This window comes from Brachycentrus maculatus, unplaced genomic scaffold (genome assembly GCF_059751285.1).
Source record: "Brachycentrus maculatus isolate JH-2025_06_01 unplaced genomic scaffold, ASM5975128v1 h1tg000614l, whole genome shotgun sequence".
NCBI lineage: Eukaryota > Metazoa > Arthropoda > Insecta > Trichoptera > Brachycentridae > Brachycentrus > Brachycentrus maculatus.
This window is the reverse complement of record NW_028281352.1, coordinates 4,231-24,944: the sequence shown is the minus strand read 5'-3', so window position 1 is coordinate 24,944 and position 20,714 is coordinate 4,231.

Here is a 20,714-nt window from a genome sequence, read left to right as displayed (position 1 = left end):
TGAATATTATAAAAATTGACAGGAAACAAACTGCTACATTTAGCGTTTTTTTTAAATCTGCGTTCATTGTCACTGCGGTATTCTACGAAATAGTATTAATAAATGTATGTTTTTTAAACCATATATAACAAATGAGTTGCATGAGTCATTATTGCAATTTTCAATAACGGACCGCTTAGGCTAACGAAAATGGCATATAATAATCGAGTAAAAATTTTAAAATTTATATTGGTTTGATATTTTAATTTTCGTATTGTTCTGAAACCATGTTTAAGTTTTTTTTGTGTTACAAATATATTTTTTTAACTGGTATAAATAACGGTTTAAAAATAAAACAAAAAAAGAACAAATAAAAAAATGTTAGATTTTACAGTTCGGGGTATTGTTAGGTTTGATGCCCACTATTCTATGTTAAGAGAGAATCTGTGTATAAAAAAAGAAATGTGATTGAAGGTGGTCGGTTACATGTACATAAAAAAAAGATCAATCCTAGATCGCTTTATGCATTTAAAAATAAAATGCCTTTCCATGATATGCCCGTTGTTTTATCACGTCAGGTAAAGATTCAACCTGTTGCTCGAGCGGTCGAGAATTTTGCACCTGTACTCAGGAGGTTAGATATCGATTAAGAACACGTTTTTATTACCCAGCAGATCAATACTGACGTGCTTTTTATTGTTGGCGTTTATCGTTTATCATTCAAGAGGCATTTATTACCTCAATTTAGCCCGGTGGGGCCTTCCTCCATTGAGGACCTGCGCTTTAAAGTTTTGAATAGATTAATAACCAGTGGCCTGTGAACAATCGAGGCCTTAATAGATGGACACTTAGGCGAGTAGAAAATCGTATTCCAGAAATACCGAATATTTTAAGATAATAGGGGAGAATACCCACAAGTAGGTTGGTAATAAATTCAATTTGCTTTGTGGGTTTTGATGAAAATACGCGTCATCGGTGATCGAACAATACCTCGTACCTGACATTTGTATATTTAAATATACAAATAAAATAATTGAAAAAGATCACTTTGTAGTTTATTTATGCAAACGCAATTTATTTTTAAAATTAATTTTTATTTTTAAATGAGGTCAAAGGATCATGCATTCCTAATGTCACTGCGACCATATTTGGTCTATTGTGACCTCTCCTCTGTATCATAGCTCACTCTCAAGACCTACATGAGTCATGTAGCTCACGATCTGTCTTGGTGGTACACAACTAGTTTGGAGAACTACAAATCTTCTCATTAAGAGGTGAAATTAAAAACAGTTTTCACCTGTTGATGAGAACATTTGTAGTTCTCTAACCGTGTTTTCAGTAATAAACTCGAAATGGCTGTTTTATTTAAATATTTAAATCATCGTGTTATTCCACAAAGTTAATGCTAAACCAATGAGTAATATAATGTATCACTTTCATAATTTGAATAAAAATCTCATCAACAGGTGAATAAACTATATTTGTAATTTTATCTTTTGATGAGGACAGTTTGCATTTTTTCTTGTTGATGAGAACATCTGTACTTCTCGAAATTACTCATTTTTACATTAATACACCCAAAAAATGGTTTAATACAACTATTTTATTTTTATATTGAAATATTCATATAATTGCACAAAGTTGATGCCAAATCAATAAAAATATAATTTCAGTCTTATGAATCCAAGTGGCATTAATGATATTTTATTCATGGAAATTATTTTTGAAATATTTCTCTCCGATATACAAGGAAACCTTACTGAAGATTTGATTTGTATTTGTATTTTAAAATTTAAACATCATAATGTTATTCCACAAAATTTATGCTAAATCAATAAATAAAATAATTTATAAATCGTTTTTGGTCAATAAAAAAATATTGCCGACCCCTAAATACCGTCTGATGATGCTTTCAATATCAGCTAAAACAGCGGGTGACATGAACTGATTAGTGATATCGAATTAGCTGATCTGCGTACACACGGGGGCCATCATACACCTGTCCACTTTATGTACCGCCCTTTGTAGGTTTAGGACCACTTTCGCAGGTAGCAAAAACTAGGTCCCCAAAACATAAAGCTGCAAATTCTTCGGATAAGTTAGCTACCTACTGCATATTTCAGCAGGTATATTACATTCTGCGATTGTTAAAAAAATCTTTTAATTTATTTACACACAAGAATTTATTTTGTTTTTTATTTTTATTTTATTTTTGAAATGGACAAAATATTATCTTGATCGTAAAAAAAAATGTTTCTTGTGCTGTAGAGCTTTTTTATACTATAATTGACATATGATCAAAAAATGTTTCGATATATCACAAGAGTCTAGATTACAATATACATATAATAAAAAAAGTCTTATTAAAACGATTTTAAACGATATATGCTTATAATGGTTAAAATATCAACTAGGTATCTTGGCAACATCGATCGCTTTAACGACATGATACTAGATTTACAACATAAGATGGGCTGTTTGTATCGAAGATAGCTAATAAATATGGTGTAACGATATTAAAATATGTGGTTCTGAAGACATATTAATTAACTTCCCCATTTTCCCAAAAAAAATGTTAAAGTTAATAAATTTGAACTGGTTGAAATAAAAAGTAACATATTCGTACAAAATCCTTGAAACATTTTTATTTAAAATACTGACTCAATTAATTTTATATTGTCAAAAAAAAAAAAAAAATCCAGCATGTAATATAAAAAATTGCTAGCACTATACTACGTACATAATAAAGTTGTTATCAATTTTCCAATAAAATATATACCTACATATATTTAACATAACAGAGTTACTTTACATATTAATAAAAATATTACAAAATAATTTTATGAAAACAAAATATAAGGTGTTCATATGTTTTGAAAAATATTGGTATTTAATGTTGAGTTTCTGTATGATAATGTCCACATCATAGAAAAGTAAATATTATTATGAGTTGCATATACAGTGATTTTACTATAAAACTAAAATAACGATCATAGTTCGTAGATAAATCAAGATATTTTGACACTAATCCCGATATTTACTATTTTTTCTTTAGCGATATTACGGAGGGGGATTAATTTCCAAATGCGGACAGACAAGTATTCAAAAAGCGCATAAATCAATACGTACTATGGGTTATTAAAATGAGCAGTTAAACATAATTGTTAGAGCCGGCCCATAGCAAGCATAGACAATATTGTGCCGCTCAAGGCGATTTCAATCCATTTAAAATACACCTGCTTCAATAAATCAATGACTGAACAAAAAATACCGAAGTCCATTCCCTAAATATTCAAATGGACGAAAACATTTAATATCAAATCACTTAATGCCTTTTATGTAAAAAAATATAAGGTTTTCTTTTATTGTTTAATTCACAAAAGTCATTTTGTTAGACTAAATATTGAGGTTATATGAAATAAATCAATTTGATATATAATCGATTTTTATTTTAAAATATCACTCATGGCAAAATAATAATAGCAAGGAAATAATGAAACCGATATAGTAAATTTTTCGTTCATTTTTATAGCAATGTACTATTTAAATGATAAATATGAAATATGTCATGGTCCAGGGTTCAATTTCCATGGGATTTAAAATAAATATAAATGATTTTCACCCTTATAATTATTTTACATCACCCTGGATTGGTACAAGGAGAGCAGGATTGATTACCTTGCCTTCATGCAATAAACAATTAACATAACACTGAGTCGATACGACACAGTTCTAGACGTACAATTAGGTGCAAATAAGACAAATTCTCGAGAGATGATGTGAGAATATCGATTATGCCCTCTATATGTCCAGCCATGTTTTATGATGATTGGAGCTCTTCATCAGCCTCTCCTAGAAGCCTGCTACTCTAAGTCTTAGCTCATCCCAGTGTGGTATGTGCTGAAGCAAACATACCACTCGCGCTAATGTGTGTGGGCAACTTCATGAGGGCCCTGCATCCACCATTGTAACATATTTTTATATCTCTTGCGTTTATCGTTCAACTTAAAGTACAGAGCTCACTGGCTTATTGCTGCTAACACAGGAAATATTCTGTTCTTTAAAAAATATACATAAAAAACAGATTTGTGTATTTTTAAAAACAGAATCATAAATAAACGTGCTATGTTCTAAAAATAACTTAAAAGAGTAATAAATTTTAAAAATTTTATTACTACATTACTTCAAATCTTTTAGAATTTTCTTATATTATGAGTGTGTGATGAATACAAGTGTGAATGAATTCTTATTTTGTTTTAAAATATCTATACTTGTTATGCAAATTAATTTTTTGTCGCAGTCATTCATCAAACGAGAAATTAGTCATTTGAAAAAAGCTTTTAATATTCAAAAATATTCATTGATGCAATTACTTTTGATTTTTCAGTCTCATAATTTAAATCTTGTAACATTTAAAAAGTGGCATGCCTAAAAATATATACATTTTTTGTTGCAACTTTAAAAAAAACCATGAATGAAAGATTTAAATAAATAATAAACGTTGAGTTCTTATTTATAGAAACTATATTTTTACGGTAAATTTATTTTAGGTAGGTTAGGGATAAACAAAATTTACGTAAACGTTTAATGATAAAAATGTAGGAAGTAACAATTAAAGCTAGTTGGAAGATGATTTATGCGTACAGAAAATCAAGCTGATATAAAACCTATTAATTCAATAACTTTTTTTTTTATTACAACAAACGTAATAATAGGAACAAGCATAGTAAAAAAACGTCGTAAATTATCATGCTTAATAAATTAAAGATAAAACATTTATTTCGACAAAAAAATCGTATACTAACAATAATTTCGGTCGTAAAACTGAACATGCTTTGTTAAAGGGTTAAACATTTACTTCCTGTTACAAATAAAGAAGGGCCTAATAAATATTGGTTTATTGACAATAATAAGCAAGGTGGATATATTGTTTAAGCCGTTCCTGTGGTACTCCACGCTGCGGGGTCCATAATAAAATGTCCCCCAATTGAATGATATCGGTAATATATTCAAATTTGTAAAAGTACCTTTAAACGGTTAGATACGATCTTTGAGGTATTTACGTCATTTTGAGTGTGTCCAAATCATTGTTCATAAATCTGGGTTTCTCCACTTAAAAGTTATTGTTGCATTTTGTACATCTCAATATAGATGAAGAAGAAAATGAAACTGAAAATGAAATTAATTATGCCTTTATAAAGCAAAACACGTTTTCTGGCGTCGCCTTAATATGTAAAAAAATTCGTTAAAGATCATGCATGCATTTAAAAGCATCTCCGCCAATTAAAGTGCTTACTTAAATTTACCATAGATACTGATGCGAACTTGCATATGAAGCGACGTATGAATCATATCATATACTCGTATATATAAGTTACAAAAATTCTAGAAGTGTTGTTGTCAATCATGGGATTATATAAATATTTACAGGTTCTAAGCCCTGTATAAACCCAGACTCCCATATTCTTCTTTATGTCAAAATATACAAGGTATTCATGAGCTAACTTGGTAGATTTAGATAATTTTCAGTACAAATTATTTGTCGTTCATTTGGAAGCCATCTTAGTACAAGCAGTAGATTCTTAGAGAAAAAAGTATTACATCGTTTCAAAGCCTTCATAAAAATATCCTTATTTGATATGTAAAATGTACATGTTTTTTTACTGTTTTCATCAAAGAATTCACAAATTCCATCAATTTATTTATACTATATTACCATACACAAATATTCGTTTGAAGCGTTGAAATATTTACATTACATCCGAATGCTAATATTTGTGTACAAATATACGAACATAAATAATATACAGCACAAATGATATTTTAACAGCAATTTAAGAAAAATAGCAAATTTTCTCTTTAAAGATATTGATTTATATTATGTTGATTTTTTAAACAATGTATTTTGCATTATTCCAAACCAGAGGTTAAAGACTTACAAGCCTCTAAGGTTTATATGGTATTTCTGTACATAATATTATTTAAAATACAATAATAAAAACATCAATAATTAAAATAAATAAACAAAAAGTAAAAGTTTAACCGATTTATATTCCAATTTACATTTATTTTTAATATTCACAAATTTTTACGGATAATTTTTAACGTTTTTTTGCTCATAATCAAACGAATTCTTCACTGATCGCTATCCTCACCCATTTAGTGCATAGGGCATTGCATCGGATTGATGGGTGTAAACTTGATCGTTATTTATATGAGGGCAAGGCTTCACTCCAGTCTTGCTCTCCAGAGCTGAAATCATTATTTTATATATATGATGATCATTTCCGAATCATTTCACATACTAGGAAACGTCTCAAAATGCCTAACAGGTTTGAATTCTTATAGAAAAATACATTTTGTAAAATGTTATCCCCCATGTTTTACATTAATTGATTACTCAAAATCATATATATTTTATTTATTGTTTCGGCATTCACTTTATGGTAAGAAATGAAATGAAATCGTAAAAGAAAAACACTTGTTTTTTACCTCTTGAGTTAATTTTTTTATAGCTATATATTTTGTTTTCATTGACTCTTAGAGTTCTTATGTCAATACGAATCAAAAAATTTGGGCCTTGTTTTGCAATACCGTTATTTATAAAAACAAAATATGCGGTTTTTGAACCTTTCTTGGGACTACCTGTTAACAAGGCGGTAAATAAAATGTTAACGATGCAATATATTAGAAATCGACACTTTTCGTTACGTTATAATATATAGCGCTGTTAACAAATATAAAATTCAAAACTTGGGGCCCATTTGCGAAATTGTCATACAATAACTTAGTGTCCGGGTGCCCTGAGGGATATTGAAACTCTGAAAAATCGTCGAATGTCAATAGTTACTGGCAATGTAAAGAGCTTTTTAAAAAGGTGTAATTATTTATCGAGACATTTAAACATTACTTTGTTTTTATTTCTTACTCGTATGTGAGATGTTGAATATACAGCCTATTTCATTTATTACTACTATTATGTAGATTTTAATTAAAATTGTTCCCTAGTATCATTCCCATAAAACTACAATTAAATTATCATAAGTAACCAGTTGTGAATATTTATTGTTTCGGCATTCACTTTGTGGTAAGACATGATTTAATTGTAAATAAATACACTTGTTTTTTGCTACTTGATAATAAAAAAGAATATTTAAGTATTAAAGTTAAAATAAATAAATTTTAACGGATAGTTTCGAAAGCTACAAATGCTTCCAGATGTTTATATTTAAACTCCTAGATGGAAGCATTTGGAGCTTCCGTAACGAGTCGTTAAAAAAGAAATATACTACTCAATAGGTAAAAAACAAGTGGGTTTATTTATAATTTAATTTAACTGAAAAACAGTTTTTATTTTCACATGTTGATTAGAACATTTGTTGTTATCAAAAGGTTGCCGTGTGTACATAATTGAACTAAAAAGGGGTCTTCAATAAGTATTTTATTTTTTAAATATGGTGGTATTATATCGTTATGATTATGATTTTTCCATTGTTTGAATGAACGATATATGAGTTGGAATTTATCTTTATCACGTTTAATTTCAGCTAGATGTTTTTCTGTTAGCTTCAAAAACCGTTCAAAATTATTTAACCTTTTTGAGTAAGAAATTGAGTGAACGAAAGTCGTTTTAGGTATCGTAAAGAAATATATTTGATATTTTACCCGGCTCTCCCGAGAGACAGATGGTTCCTTTAATAGGGTGATATATCTCTAAGTTCGAGGCCTTTTTTTATAAATCAAATCTAAATGGGTAATCTAAATTTCTACCCGATATAAGGAGCGATCATAAAACTTTTATCGACCATCGGAGTGTGCGAAATATACTCTAATCAGTCAAATTTGAACACATTCGATATAGATGAATATCTTACATTTGTAGGTGATTTAATATAACATTTAAATAAACATCTAAAGTAAATTTTTCTCGGTTAAATATTTCAAAGCCACGTTCAAATCCTTCTTTTTTATAGGCAATTGTAAAATTCTCCTACTTCCTGGCTCCAATTAATCGTCTTTGTAGACTGTTGGGTTCAGCTTTTCTCATCCTCACGTCACCTAGGCCATGTCTTCGAACCGTATTTTTTGGAGCAACTATGAATTCTTTAGTCTTACTCTGGATGTCATCCAAGGAGGACCTATGGCAACGGCCTGGTTCACAATACTATTTGTTTTTCTGTGACCTATGTGTCCCTACCATCTCCATTGTCTGATAGGTTATTATAATAACATATTCTTATTATAATATAGGCTATTATATTACAACAGTATATATTTTTTCAATGCGATAATTTTATTTTCATATGTTTTAATCCACTTGTAAAAGATTAATGACAACTTATCAGTTTGAAAGCAATTGATGTTAAAATAGGGTTGCCATTCATCCCGGTATGTTGTGAAATATCACCGTTATTGACAGAGGTACCCCGACAAGAAAGGTCCAAAAAATATGAAAATCACCTTGTTTCCATGCAAGTAAAGATCAAGATAACACTGCGTTAATACGATACAGTGCTCTATGTACCATTGGGTGCAAATAAGGGTTAAAACCAGAAGACTAATTTTTATATTAAATTGTGATACGTGTTCAATGAACTCAAGATAATTATGAAACACTTTTTAAATTAACCATGAAGAACAATTAAGTGATATTTACCAAGTAAATACTAAATTAGAATTTTATAGATTTTAGTACCAGCACGTGACTCCCGAAGCAATTTATAAAAAAGTCTCCAAAATACCATTATTTTTTAACGTTAATCTTATACATATATTGAAAGATATTTCAAGGGTCATTTTTCGTGACAGTCAACAGCTAGCTAACAAATTAAAAATAACTTCCATATGTAAGAATAACCAATTAAATAATAATATAAAAAGCATAAAATTTTATGCTATAGAAGAATTTATACGTATTTTTTCACTACTTTTTTCGGAAGCGAAGGACGTCCCATCGATATTAAACAAATCACCTATTAGTCTCACTATGGGAGGTAAATTTTTTTAAAAATTAATAGGGTAATAATAATATTTATAAATCAAGTGAGAATGTTTGAACACGCTACCATTTATGTTATGTGAAAAACAAACTGTATTTAATTTTTTTTATAACCCTTATCCGCACCTAATGGTGCATAGGGCACTGAATCAAATTGACGCAGTGTTATCTTGATCCTTACTTTCATGAAGGCAAGGTGATCACTCTTGCGCTTCAGGAACCAGTCCAGGGTAATATTAAATAAATATTACAGTGTTAAATCACTTATATTTATTTTCACCTCCCCCCCTGGGAATCGAACCCGGGACCTCCAGTACGGTAGCTAAACACGCTGACCATTACACCACGGAGGCGGACATTTAAAATACCTGTTTTACATACATTTAAAATACATCGTATTTAAAATACCTATTTTAATTTTTACCATAAAATTGGTAGATTAAAAATAAGGTTGAATGAAACATTCATATTCACAGCTGAAATGGTATGAGTCTTTCGAATGTGAGTAATTTAGTTGAAAAAATGTTTAAGTGAATTATTACGTTTTATATAAAATTGTGATCGTAAAACGTTGGCGTGAAATTTCTTTTCAAAATATAAACTATTGGTAGAGGTGCTAAAATATTGAACGCCAAAAATTTATACAAAACGTGGGAATTTATATTGTATGATACTTCCTCCCCATAAATTCGCTAACCTGGGTACATTTTCGTTCGGGGAATAAAGTTTATTTTTAATATGTATTCTTAACACATTCTCCCTAGGGGTAGTTTTTCAAATAAAGCTACAAACTTTAAAGGAGTATTTGTGTTTATGGTTTATTTATTTAAAAGTGCACGTTTAATGTGGCTACTTTATCTGAATCTAACGAAACTTGGTGAACTTGAAGGAGATAAATAATATAATGGATAAACTAACTATAAAATGGTGTATCGAGGATTCAAACTCCTCCGACTTCATGATTACAACGTACATAAAAAATATATATGTACTGTAAAATCGGTTGAATTTGCATTTAAAGAAAATCATGAAATATGTTGTTTACCAAAAACTGAGAGGACAATATTAAAAAAAAGGTATTTTGTTATGTTTATATATATAATTGGATACTTACGTACGTTCCATAGTAAAAAAATAAACATTTTTATGTTTTTAATTATTTTAGTAAATATTTTTACTCCATAGCTATCAAATAGTAAAATTTACACACCATTTATTTTGAATCCGGAAAAAAATCACTACAAAATATGCATTGACCGAATCACACATTTTTCATTGAAATATATCCGTTAATTGATTCGGTAGTCACTTTATGGTAAAATCTATCCTATTTTAATTTTTAAGTTTCTTAAAAATCCATTAGGACACGTGTTTCGATACATTCCGCATTATTTTTAAACACTGTTAATGTTGGTGTTTGAAGTGTCGTGTTGTGGTCCCGTAGTTAGTGTCGCGGACTCTTAAGTCAGAGTTTCTCGTTTCGAACCCATTCTACCACAATTTGATACCTATTTCTAATAATGAGCCGCTTAGGCTCACAGAAATAGTATGAAATTGAAATATTTGTGTAAATAATAAAAACACAAAAATTTCTCTTTAAAAAATGTTAAATGCATCAAAACACGTGTCACGATACATTTTAAGAAAAAGTGGTATTGACTAAGTAAAACTCAAAGTAAAAATATACATATTGGTTTAATTTTTAACTAATAAAAAAATGCCCCATAGTGAGAGTTGTCACAAAAAAGTCGATTAAGTAGAATCGTGTATCGATTAATAATACTGAATTCCACAAGATAAATGCAAACTCAATAACTAAATATAAACTGTTATCATTGTTGTAAAAAACTTTTTTTGTGATATTAAATTAGCGCCACGTTGCACACATTCTTTTATTTGCGACGGATATTTTCCTGTTTTTTAAATTTTCCGATCGTTCGAACGGGTTCACGGATATAAAGCGCGGTTCGGAACTTTTAGTTATTGTGTAAACTATAACTGTATTTCAAAGCGCGACGTTTATGGCGATTCCAAGCTGTCGGCCGGGCGGGTCTCAATGGGTTATCTCCCGGCCCGGCGTACTAAAGTGTCCCTAATAAATAAGGCTAGATTGTATTCATACGCACATAAATATTAACACTCTTAACACCCGAAGGGTAAACAATGACGACGTGGCTACAGTAACCGAACGTGGAAAAAACGGCTACAACGAAACAGGTATCTGGGCTTATTGCTGACCAGATATTCATGTAGGTACCATCATAATATTAAACATGTCATAGTACGAGTACCATTTTATATTAGACGCAGATACATAAAGCATTTTTGAAATATAAAAATGCAAGTTTACAAGATGATGAAATATATGGATGTCTGGGTATTTACAGGGCTTACGACTTATCAAAGGCTGGTTAAATGATCACTTTGCACACTTGCAACATTCACCATTCTAACCATGCAACCGCACTACTCAAATTTTGGAACTCATTAATGGTATTACACAAAGTGAACGATGAACGACAAGGAGAGTGTTGTCCATTTTTTCGCCTATTTATGAAAAAAAGCAGGATAGTGATTAATTCACTATATATTTTTTTGTAGATTTTTAGAAAAACGTGGTTAGTTTTGTCAGTTTCGATTCTTTTAATATACGATGCCCTATGTGTATATAAATTTTAATATTTCATAATAAAGTTATTATTTTAGTCTTGATGTGTTCATTTCTGAAAGATCCATCTTTAACAATGTAATGTTTTAAAAAATATATGCGATAAAAAGATTCACACAAGTATATACGAGTATGTAGAATGCACTGAAAGAAACGCTTGCAGCGTATTTTGTTCATGTCGAACTAAATAGGCAGTAATGTATTGCTTTTAAATACTGATATAAGTTTTGTCCGGTTCATTTGAGCCCAGTTAAATCGTCTAGATGTAGGTAAGTACGTAAAATAAATCAATACCTTTGTTAGTTTTGTGTAATGATTCTAGACTCCAGACTTACAAATTATTTACATGGAAATATAACAAAACTCAATGACCGAATTCCGTATCCTTTTATTATTATTTTTAAATATGATATTCATATTGGTGTCTTCAGTTTTTTGTTTTTTTTTTTTGTATAATATAGATAAACATAGATATAACACATATCGCTCACTCCTTTCAACAACGTCATATATCAAAAAACTTGATTTTACAGGAGATCGTTTTTAAAGTTAAAAAAAATGTAGTACAATATATTAAAAATAAATATCAAGACACTTATTTAACCTTTTACTGTGCAACAGATCTTTTTAGGTAAAACCTGCATGTTTATTTTCCATTTGAGAAATATTTTGGATATTAAAAAAAAATATTAAGCAATAAATTTTCTTCAAAATGCAAAAACAACACTTTCTGCCCTGTAGCGGGTAAATATTAAGTTAAAAATATGCCGCTTTTGCTGGGATTTTCATTTTCTGAGTATTCCGAAAACATGCACAGCTGAAAATTGACGATTTTTGATATATGACGTTGTTGAAAGGAGTGAGCGATATGTATATCTACTGAAAGTTAATAACTTTTTCTTATATGTGATAAATAATTATGATGAATATAATATGGTTACTATGTTTTGTACGGTATTTAATGTTCAACATTTTTATTGCATTTAAAATATTGACAAATAATTACAATATTAAATTCAAAATCGAACGATAATTTTACGAGCTTATATCAAGCTCTTAAGGAATTTAATAAGGGTGACTTTAACATGTTGCTCTTATATTACTGTGTTGCTGGTTAGATCTTTTCTTCTTTTTTATATTAAAGTTTTTTTATTCGAATAATTTGTGTATTTAGTCACCATTGTTTAATTGAATTTTACATAACTCGAATTAAATCTTACATCATTGATTAAATGATTCATTGATTTGGCATTAATTAAAAAATACAGTGTTTAAATCGTTGAAACAAAACTTATATTTTTGTATTTTCACCAGTTGAAAAAGAAATAGAAAGTATTTTACGAGTGTTATATTTAGATATTTAATAGTTGATTTTTAATGTATTTTATTATAATGAGTAAAATAAGATTATCCATCCAACATGATTTTGTGCGATCTAAAACTCTTGATTTTTTTTCTTTGATATTTATATAAATCAAAGCCCAGGAAACAAAAGGCATTACGGAGGACAAACACGTTTATTTGTTATACCTGCGCCTTAATCTAATAATGTAATGAAATTATTGGATTTCGATAAAACCTTTCTTAGGAAACCATAATAGATGAAAGAGATATCTTTGTAAAGACACTTTGGCTGGCTGGCTGGTTAAAATGCCAAAGAGAAAATTAGGGATATAATACAATAGTTTCTAAGTGTATTACGCCTACACATTATTATGTTTAAGCCTTAAACGTGCTTTCTGTTAAAGTACAGTAAAACTTCAATATAATGGACCTCTATTTAACGGACTTGCATACGATGGACAAAAATCCGATAAAAAAAACGCATGGCGTTTTCAAACAAATGCCAAAACTAGGCGAAATAATTGTCACGATATTAATTTTTATGTGGTTTTTAAAGGTAAAATACAACTTATTAGACTTCAAAAAATCTTGGTTTGGTTTAACAAGAATTAATACAAAAATAAAAATTGAGTTTTAGAAATTAAATGTAATGATAATTATGTAGTACGTCTAGCACTAGAATTTGAGATAAAATTCCGTCCTTCTCGTGGAATGCACCTAGCCGGAGCTGGAAAATTAAGTTATCGGACGATCTAATAACATTTCTTAACTATTCGTCAGATATCGAAGAATTATATTATTTTTAGTTATTTTAGAGAGTTGATTATACATGAAAAAACAGCAAACTTAAAAAGTGCAAACAAAATTTGATTCCTTTTCAAAAGCAGGATTACCGAAAGCAAGCGCGTCGATATCAAACAGCAACGTCACTTCACGACGAGTGTCCGAAGACAATAAATAGAGATTAGTTTGTTTTTTGTATTGTTAAATTATATATTAACAAATATTTTAAACCTATTTTTATATACTTTAAAAAATAAAACAACTTTCTTTTAACCACTTTTTATTGGTACACTTTATCCAACCGGTTTCGACAAGAACCTTGTCATCATCAGGGTTTATTTTATAAAGTTTATAAAATGTGCCACAAAGCATCTGCGAAAAACATTCAAGAAACTATTTTTAAATGACTTTCGGTTTTAACGGACACCCTCCTTCCCCCAATTAGTCCGTTATATCGAGGTTTTACTGTACTCGTTATAATAGTATATTTGATCAGTTAATATCTCAAATTTCTATTAATTGAATTTCTGTCATCTTTTGTACTAGTAATTCTAAATAAATTTTCGACCAGTTCGTTAATAAGCATGGATTCAAATAGCGCAAGTTTGTAACCATTTTCGCAAAATTCCTACGCACTTTGAAATTTCTTCACACTTTGCGAGCGTCGAAATTGATTCGCCAACGCAATAATTAGAGAAACAAGAAAGATATTCAAAGTCTATGGGAATTTTAATTAATAAATCAATCGATACTGATTGGATTTTAATTAATTGAAACAGATGTTAATTAATATCAACAAACAGTCGAGCGATTTTCGAAAAGTTTTGCTGTGTTAAATATTTTAGTGGGTTTCATAATCGACTTCGCTTTCGAGACGAAGGATACTGTTAAATCTTAGTTAATATATTTACAAATTTTGAGCAAGTGTCGTTTTTGAAGTTGCTTTTCTTGTCAGAGAAACGTTTTGTAGCAGAAGTTGATTAAAGTCTTTGATATACTTTGAGTTTATTTTCTCATAGAAATGAATTATTTAGTTAATTTCGCGTCTCGTAAGATTTGGAATTATTAACGTAGCTAACTATTGTTTATAAAGGCACTGGTTCCAGTCCAATAAAATATTAAGGAAAATAAAACTATCCTATTTCTTAAAATTTTTATTCTATTTCTTAAATGTTTCGACGCCTTCCGCATCGTTTTTAAGCGTAGTTTCAAAAAAATGGATTTAAAAAAAAATAACAAGACAATTTAAATTAAAAAAATATATGTATTACACACTATGGCTGTCGAATTAATTGATGCAAATATGTAGAAAGTTAAAAATATAACTGTACTTGGAAAATAAATTAAATTGTATTTGGTAAATACTATTACTGAAAATCTAATGTGACACACGTTTCGATACATTCGGCATCATTATCAAACACCATATGATGCTGGATACATCGATGTATGGTTTTCATTTATGGTGTAACCAAGTATTTTATATATATTTTTTATCAAACCCTCATTCGCACCCAAAGCTGCATAGGGCACTGCATCACATAAACGCAGTGTTATCTTAATCATTAACACATGAAAGAAAGGCGATCAGCCTCTGCTTCAGGTACCGGTCCAGGGTAATACTAAATAAATATTAGAGTAAAAAATCACTTATATTTATTTGTTCCCCCCTGGGAATCGAGCCTGGGACCTCCAGTACGGTAGCCGAGCGTGCTGACAATTACGCTACGGAGGAAGAAGTAATTTTAATACCTGCTTTTATACCTTCCCTTTCTTTTTTAAACCCTTCTCTGTACCCAATGTTGCATAGTGCATTTTACGAGTGTAACATCGATGGGGTGTTATCTTGATCGGTAATTACACAAGTCTTGGTGATTAGGTCTGCGTTATAATGTATTTATTTTTTTTATTTTTAAATTTAGTTTATTTTTAATTAATGTCACCACTCGTTTCACGAAACACGGTATTGGTATGTCATTGTTGATTAATTAAGTCTCTATGTTTGTTATTATTTAATGATTCTACTCAATAAGGGTGGTATGAAAGATCAAAGGCAATTTAAAAAGAAAATGTGTTCTTTACTGAATTACCTTTTCACTCTTGTTTCCGCCATCTCAATACACAAATGAGAGACATCAATTAAAAGCCAAATACGAAGCCTTAAAAGGTTTGTACCTTGTGCTTACATTTTAATTCTTCGGCATTATCAAAAAATATTTCTCTCCCTTTCTCCGGCTGTAATTATGAAAGGGATAACCCTTTAAGCGCCACGCCGTCAATCTTCAAACGGGCGAACGTTTTAATAAAAAGTCGGGCCCCTTTCAAAAAGCAATTATTACCCGACCGGACCGGGCATGCTAGTCGGCTACGCGACTAGAGCTTGACATCATTAAAATGTGTACAAATCATATTTTCCGACATTTGCAAGTGACTGTTATTGCCATTTGGCAAGGAAGTGGCCTGGGAAGGGGGAGAGAAAGGGAGGCTCCACACGGTGACGTCACGGGGTGAAATTAAGTTATATAAAGTTTTATTGCACTTGGCAAAGCAGCTCGATGGGTGACGCTATGTGTTTTATTTGATGGCGCCCGGAGCCGATGAAGTGTAGCGGATCGAAATGTTAAGGAGAATTATGAAGCAGTTTCATTTCCTAAAGTACTTCCCGCCGGAACTTAGGTTTTCACATCCTGAAAAATGCTATCGCAAATATTGTTTATTGTAACGTAAACATGCTTGAATAATGTGCAAAACATTTTTCAATTTCGTAAATTTAAATGTAATCTCAGGCTATCACTCTTAAAATAAAATCAATTTATTCTATAAAATGTAAATATGAACTAATTCTGAATAAAATTTATCTATGTTCAATCGGAGGAAACTATAAATATAAGAGTCACCAGTTCACTTAAAAGTTATTTTTACATTATGATATTTCAATAAAAACGAAGAAGAACATGGAAGATTAAGTTTTTTTGTCTTTTTTTTTGCTAACATAAATTGTATAGGTACATTAATTTAAATCACAATATTAAACATATTTTTTTGCAGAGACCCACCAAGCCATTTTGTGTGTCTTGTCGGTGGAGTTCTTTTTTAGTACATTTTTTTTTTTTTTTACAATTTTAACCTAATATACGCCCAAAAAAAGAGAGAAAAATTAAGAATAAACATTTTACGATTTTCATAAAATTAACTCTTGATCGATCACCCATTCCTTTATTTTGCCGTTGTTACATATTTTATTTTGACCTCTATTATCTGTCGGCAATAAATTAAAAATGTTCAGAACGATATGTTGCAGTGTTCGACTCCCATATTCATTGTTAATTCTTGGGACTATCAAACCTTCGTTGTGTGTAAATCATGTATCATGGTTGTGTACTAAAAATTTCGATAATTACAGGTCAGTCATAGGCTGGCTAAGTGATAACTTAACATACGTAGAATCATGTGAGAGTTCACGGCAGTATCTATGATTGATTTGAGTAAGTTATTTATTAAATGTTACAATCTCAAACGCTGATTCTTTGAATCTACTGAATTGTATTTTATTGAAAAAAGACATAAAAAATAAATTATGTAAAATTTATAATTAAATATATCATTATATCAAAATTTTGATATCATATTTTCATATGGTATACGGAGTGCGTGGATGTTTTTGGTATCGGAAGAGAATTATCTTTAACAATGTTTTAGAATTAGTACATACAAGTGGTTAAAAATAAGTTGTTTTATTTTATAAAAGTTTATAAAATGTGCAACAAAGTATCTACAAAAAACATTTAAAAAAATTAACTTTGTTTATAAATCACCATAAAATAATAGTGAATTTAAAACAAAGTTATATTTAATTATAAAATGGAAAATTACAAAGTTATTGCTTCAAATATAAATTATATTTGTGAAAATTGTTTAGCCTTATGTCCTGAGATGAATGTTATTCGTTTGGAAATGCCATAAAAAGGCAAAAAATTGTCATTTTTATATTATTTTTATAAAATACAATTTGTTATGCTCAAAAAGTTTTACATAGCAGGAGACGTCTGAAAACACGATTTAAAAATTATCCAGTTATTTTATTCATAAATATGAAAAAATACTAAAACAATTGAATAATATACTATGGTTCTTGTTTTAGTAAATGAAGAATGAAGCCTTTTGTGGAAAAAACGTGAATAAATTGGATGGCTATTTATTTTTTTTATTTTTTATATTTATTTATTAATTGGAGATAATCCAGATTTTGTGAACAAGTATTTGGACACACTCAAAATGTTGGATAGCTATTTTGTCGAAAGATCGATATAAATAAGCCAACTTCAGGAGTGTCATCTCACCCCTTTGTCGGCAATGGTACCGTCCTGATGAATAATTTGATTAAGATCTCCAGATAAATTTCTCAATGAATTGAGCATAACGATCGTATTGCTCATAAAAATGTCACGGAGAGCCGTCTCTTGCAAAGTGCGCGATATAACGCGGGGCGAGATTTCAGTCCGCTATAAACCCGTAGCCAGAAGAAAACATTAAAACGGGAAAAGGCATAACATCGCGGCTAATGCAAAAACCCCTTTCCATATTCTTTATAATGATTTGCTTCCAACCACCCCCTTCTCGAATAACCCCAATTCTCCCGTTCTTATCTCGATATTTCCTATTTACCCCCAAGGCAGAGTTCTAACAGTTTCAACGGTCCATGGCTCTAACATTAACTTCTACTACTGCTACTACTGTCTGCCTCCGTAGTGTAATGATCAGCATACTCGGTTATCGTACTGGAGGTCCCGAGTTCAATTCTCAGGGGGTTCAAATAAATAAAAGTGATTTTTTTCACTCTAATATTAATTTAATATTACCCTTGACTAGTACCTGATCACCTTTCCTTCGTGTGTTAACGGTCAAGATAACACTGCGTTTGTATGATGCATTGCTCTATGCACTATCTGGTGCAGATAAGGGTTCGAAAAAAACTGAGACTACTACCATTTCGACGTTTCAGTGACTATAAGCTTTCTATGTGACGTTTTCTCTGCCTTCAGGGGAAGGCAGAGAAAACGTCACATAGAAAGCTTATCTAACTGCATTCCCAGGTTTGATACAGAAGTTTCTAGGCTTCCTGACAGATCTTTCTTGCAAACCAAATTTATTTAAAAGAAAATTTTTGGAAAATTTGAATTGTATCCTGATTTTTCTGTTAAAATAAATTTAAAGGCTTTTAATGTCCCTGTCGCTGCCAATAGAAATAAACACTGGTTTGTAAAACCAACGCCAAGCTTCTAGAAGTGCTCCAGTATAGATAGTGTAAGAGACTAATCTCTAGTTAGTTAGTTCAGTTTGTCAGCTAGATCAGATTCAAACCCGACGCTGGTCGGTTAGACGCTTCCAAAACTCAGCCACCACACCACGACCAGCACAGCAGACAGACACGAAACAGTGCCAAGGCATTTGCAGAAAATGTTCAGTCTTCGCATTTTTCAAGCCACCATTATTCATTGACTTTCTATTACGGAACCCTTTCGCAAGTTGCGATTTTAGGAGTGTGTTAAATTATTTTCTATATTTATAATATTTTGAAGTGCTGCTTAGTTATTATTATTATATTGGTAACACGTGTATCTTCTAATATTTGAAATATTAAAAAAAAAGATATTCCGTAAAATATTAATTCCCTTTTCATTTCATTATATAAATTCTGTACTTAAAAGTGATATGTTGAAACATTTTTAAAAATTACAACATGTGGATTACGTAAATCAAATTTGATTTTATTTTCAATGTAATTGATATTAATATTTGAAGAAGTATTAAAAAAATGGTTCTTGTTTACGAGTAAATTAAATTTGTGAAATTTAATTCACGATTATCAAATTTCGTGTATATTTTTTTAAATCTACCATTATTTTATAAACAAATCATACCCAATAAAAGAGTTCACGGTAAAATACTTTTTGATCTGTTTTTAGAGTGGTTTTATTTTTACTTTTTTTCTCTTTTGAAAACAAGCATCTGTGAGGTGTTTAAAACCTTTTAAATTTTTTATCTTTATCGTCTTTCTTAGGCGCTGATTTTAAAACATCTTCAATATTTGACACGTGCAAAATATGTTCAGTTATCGGTCTTACTTAAGTGTTCGCACTTGAGATACGTGTGAGTAGGTACTACAGAATGTATTCCTCGCGGTATAAAATGACGCTTTTGGTATTCGGTATCGCGTCAGACAGATAAGTGAAGTGTTTTCCAATGTGTTAATAGTCCTTCGCATTTACAGTGGGACTCGGAACGTTCTAGAATGGGACCGTAGAGAGAAGCACTAAGATCACAATTGCGATATCTTTGAGCATAACGTGGGCGTTCTATCCTCTGTACCCCTACATGTAAACAGCGAGATGGAAAGTTAAAAATAAATACCAATAATAATAATTTTAAATAATTAATATATTCAAATGAAAAAAATAATAAAGGCATTTTTTTTATAACATTTAAGTTTTATACAGATAATTCTTGGTGGAACTACAATTTATATAGTACAATAACAGTCATATAGTTTTTTCCATATTTTTTTTAACCAGTGAACGGGTCTATCGACATCATCAGACTGATGAAAAAAACCGGTCTGATGATGTCGGTAACGAAACCCAGTCTCTGATCAAATCAAATATATATTTTTTTTTAACTTCTCATCAAAGGTGAAGAAGAATATAGAAGTCTAGGCATTTACGGATTGACGACCGCCATAGGCGGGTTTAAGTAATCACTTTACACATGTGTAACATTCACCAATTCTACCCATTACTGACAACCACACTACTCAACTTCTTGGATCTTTGATGAGATGTTAAAAAAATAATATGAAAAATAAATCCCGGAGAAAATCAAGATTTGTGAACAAGAATTCGGACATACTGAAAATGTTGTAAATGAAATATATGTGGAAAAAAC